The following is a 5,109-nucleotide window of genomic DNA, read 5'->3' as shown; positions in this document are numbered from 1 at the left end:
TTAGCGGCGGATAATCAAAGAAAATACCAGTTAAATTCGACGAGAGTCAATTTACGGCATTTGAGAAGCTAAAAGAGGCTCTCGCATCCGAAAATGTAATGTTACTCTACCCCGACTACAAGAAAGCGTTTGATTTAACAACTATCCCAAGGTGGAAAACCAATAACCATGATATCAAGGACATTGAAAGATAGGGAACTTAGCTTTGCAACAAATGAAAGAGAATTACTTGCTATAGTCTGGGCCTTGAAAAGCCTCCGAAATTATCTGTACGGAGTAAAATATTTAAATATCTTTACGGACCACCAACCCCTGACGTTTGCAGTACCTGACCGCAATCCAAACGCAAAAATCAAGCGTTGGAAAGCTTTTATAGATGAGTATATTACAACCCAGGGAAGGAAAACTACGTTACTGACGCGCTATCGCGGCATAATATTCATGCCTTGAAAGACGATGCAGAGTCAGACAGAGCTACAATGCACAGTGAAGTATCGTTCACGTACACTATAGAAACAACAGACAAATCAATCAACTGTTTCCAAAACATATAATTGAAGAAAATAGAGTAGCTTCTGATCGTACAGTCATCTTATTCGGTAAAAAAAATCCGACATACAATTCACTTCTCAGACAGAAATTCGTTAATCGCAAGAGTTTACAATGTAGTCAAAAAAGACGTGGTTAATGCAATTCATTGCGAGTTACCAGTACTGGTATTCATACAACATAAACTAATGGAAACTTTCCCAATAACAATATTTTGATGTACAAAACATATGGTAAATGATATTATTGACAGAAACGAACAAAAGGAAATAATTGTAACAGAACATAATAGAGCCCACAGAGCAGCCCAAGAAAATGTAAAACAGATTTTACAAGACTACTTCTTTCCAAAAATGACAAAACTAGCAAACGAAGTTGTTGCAAATTGCAAAATCTGTAAAACAGCTAAGTACAACCGTCACCAACAAAAACAAATACTTGGAGAAACTCCTATACCTTCCTATGTGGGTGAAATGCTACACATTGACGTATACTCAACCGATAAAAAATACTTCCTTACATGCATAGACAAATTTTCTAAATTCGCAACCGTTCAACCCATTGCTTCAAGAACAATAATTGACATACAATCGGAAATTTTACAACTTGTAAATTTTTATCGACATATCAAGACGATCTATTGCGATAATGAACCCTCCTTAAAGTCCGAAACAATAAAATCACTATTAAACGGCCAGTATAACTTTCAAATCGTAAACGCCCCATCACTCCATAGTACTTCAAATGGACAGGTCGAGAGATTCCATAGCACCCTCAGCGACATCGCAAGATGCCTAACAGCGCAAAGGAAAATTACAGATACCGTTGAAACGATACTTCAAGCAACTATCGAATACAACAACACAGTTCACTCGGTAACAGACAAACGTCCAATCGACATAATCCACTCATCCTCCCCAGAACTTGAAATTGAAATAAGAAATAAAATTCAAAAGGCACAGCAGCTCCAAATAAACAGGGTAAATGAAACAAGACATGATAGACAATTCCAAGTAGGCGATACAGTTCTTGTAAAGGCAAACAGACGTTTAGGGAACAAATTGATACCTCTGTACAACGAAAACAAAATTGACGCAGACTTGGGGACAACGGTCTTAATAAAAGGGAGGGTGGTCCACAAGGACAACCTAAGGTAAACAAAACATTAAACTTCTTTTTTTTTATCTTTAGGATTTGGGCTATAATTCTCTTTGCCACAACGATAGCGGCGAAACTTACCGATTATACGAACACAGATTACATACCGATCTCAGACGGATATATAGCCATTTGGACGGATTTCCAATATTTAAAACATTCAACTAATCTTACTTTATACTCAACAATAGTAAAGGACACGAAAGAACTAAGAAAAAATTCCACGATCACACATGAGACAGTTATTAGACACAGATATACAACATATAGAAACACTAATAGCCACAGTAAATATCCATCAGAGACATGCTAGGAGCATTAATATGCTAGGCACCGTTCTTAAAGTCGTAGCTGGCACACCAGACTCCGACGAATTGGAAAATCTTAAATTTACACAGAAAGAACTTGTTGAATCAGAAAATAGGCAAGTAACTATAAACACAAGATGCAAGAACAAATAAATAAGCTAACCGACACAGTAAACCTCATAACAAAAACAAAGAAAATAGACACAGAATATTTGTATGAAACACTGCACTCAAGAAACAGAATAATTATTTCAGAATAAGAAACCTTAATGCTATCAGTAACACTTGCAAAAGTTGGAATTGTAAACACCTCCATATTGGATTCTTCTGACTTAAAAAATATGGTTAATGAACACCCTATAAATATCACTATTACTGACTTAATGGAAGTATCTCAAGTTAAAGTCTTGCTAAATAATAACTTTCTACACTTTGTTGTAAGATACCCTAAGCCTAACATAGTATGTAAGAAATTAACAATATACCCTGTCCAACACAATGCCATTATAATAAATTTCGCCGAAGACTACAATAAAGCTGTTTGCGGCAACCATGTAATATCAATAGGAAATTGTAGCACAGCCCTCACAACAACGCTCTGCAAGAAATTACCCTATACAACGTGAGCACAACAACTGCACTCAGGTGGCACTCAGGAACCTCTAACCATCATCGATGGCGTTATCATCATCAACGACAGAGCAGCTATAGTTGACGAGCAAATGGTGAAAGGGACATTCCTTCCTCCGAGATAAAGTTAAACGACACCGTATATAGAAATCCTAAAAACTACGTGAGGAGAGCGGCATCCACGCTTCTAAATATAACGGATCATCAGGAAATACCGAGCCTGCCGTACCTACAGAAACTAAGCATAAGAAACCTTCGGGACATTGCCCAATTAGAAGAACGACTGGTAAGAAGACCAATAATATCTGGACTAACCGTGGTCATCTTTCTACTTTCGTGCTACGCCTTAATGAAACTTTACCAAAGACATCAGAGGAACAAACGTCAACGTGGTCTTCAAGCGGTAATTAACAGTTTCAAGAACTCCGAGGACGTCACTTACCTAAGTAGGGGAGGAGTTAACACAACTGACTAGCAGAACATAAATATTCAAGGTGACCATGCATTATCAGCATGAATGCTTACGACACCAGCCGTCTCTAGCGGATATTGTACAACAACGGCGGAAGCGTCCACACGCAACAACAACATAGCATAGCAACTAAGTAGCTTCACGTAACAATGCTGATGAGCCGAATCGCGGGTTCAATGCTCTGCACTGATTGCAGTAATCAGCGGTAATCTGACATGTCTTATGCCGAAGAGCAGTACCATTTAGAATGTCGAATCAGCGTGGCGATTGCAGGTTGATGCGTGATGTTCTTTGACCATCATGGAAAATAAACTTAAATAGCTTACATATATAAAATTTCAAGTCTTTAGCTTTCGTTATTTATAAGTTCGCTGCGTTCTTATATATTTTATGAGGTTCGCCACATTACACCGCCCTGAATTTCCATTTTTAATGTTTAAGATACACTGATTTGATATTTTTTATAATCATATAGAAAGTGAAACGCAAAACTGAATCGAAAGCATAAGGGTATTCAACGCTTTGGCGTTATCTGCACTGCATAAGCAATCATGCGGCAATTGCTACACATCACGAATCAGATTATCCTTTTGATTAGTGTGAGTCCAATAATTTGAGATCAGGTGGGAAGCAACCCCAAGCGCACTGATTTTATCTATACATATGCACACAAACATTCAAATGCGTGCATTCTGTTTTATTCAAAAAATCGCAATTGCGAGCATGTTATTAGATTGCAAAGGTGCGAATTTAAATTAATTATATGTATATATATATATTTATATATTGAATAATTTCGATTTCGCTAGCAGTGTATCGCACTTAATAAAGAAACAAATAATATGTACAAATATATCTCAATTGGTATTTACCGTTCTAAATAATTTACAGACCTTTATGGTATATTTTAAGAACAGATTTGTGCGTTGTATTGTTATGATATTTTAATTAATCATACGGATCTACGCAATGGTGGCCATATAAATTATAATGCATTTTGCTACTCTGTAGTTTGTGTAGCTATTGACTTTAGAACTTATAATTTAAAATTTTTCTGCCCAACTATAAATACCTTATGAAGATCGCAGACTTCATAAAAATTAAATGTTTGCTCTCACTTACTGTCGTACTTCCACAGTTTCTATTTTACTTCTATTTATTTATTTACTTTTATTTTGATACTCAGTCACTGCATACAAATATGATTCGATCACGGGTACTTTGATATGAAGGCCGAATTCGAGCTAGAAAGCTAGTCATTCCGCTGGAAAATTCAGAGATGTATAAAGGGCCGTAAGGTATTTCAACATATCGATGGCTTTTATTACTCTGAACCCATTGGATATGTGAATTCAGCGTATATTGGATTGGTGTAAATGTATATAACAGGCCGAGAGAGAGACGTGGCAGACAAAACAAAGTATATATATTCCTGATCAAGACGACGTGTTGATTTTATTTCAATAGTATCGATAATTATCGATTAATTTGCTTTGTGTTTCACACGTACCCTTGAGTTAAAAAATAAAAGATGGATACAGGCAATCAACTGTTGGAGTTCCTGTAATGACTACAATTATTTTGTATATTTCGTGTTTTGCATACCTCCCCCATTCCCACCAAATTTTCAAACTGCAGCGGCTTCAGCAAATGCACACGAATGCCATTATCTCGGTCGGAAAAATTCAATATAAAAGAAAAGTCATTCAACAATTATATTTCCATAATAATGCAGCCCATGCAATCGCTACTTGGATCGCACAATAAAACAACGTTCATATGCTTGCGCTCGTATGTGTGTATGCATATGTTGTTTTAAATGTACATATGTATACAAATATTGTAGAATGATTGAATGGTCACGTCTTCACGGTTCAGAGTATTTCCTAGTCGAGCAGTCTTGACTAGAGCACTCTTGTTTATCTTGATTTGATTTCTCAACGGCGATCTAAATAAATCTTGTGTAGTATTTTACATATATTATATATATAT

This window comes from Drosophila hydei, unplaced genomic scaffold, assembly GCF_003285905.1.
Source record: "Drosophila hydei strain 15085-1641.00,03,60 unplaced genomic scaffold, DhydRS2 tig00000271-arrow-arrow-pilon, whole genome shotgun sequence".
NCBI classification, from domain to species: Eukaryota; Metazoa; Arthropoda; class Insecta; order Diptera; family Drosophilidae; genus Drosophila; species Drosophila hydei.
Note: the sequence above shows the minus strand (reverse complement) of the source record.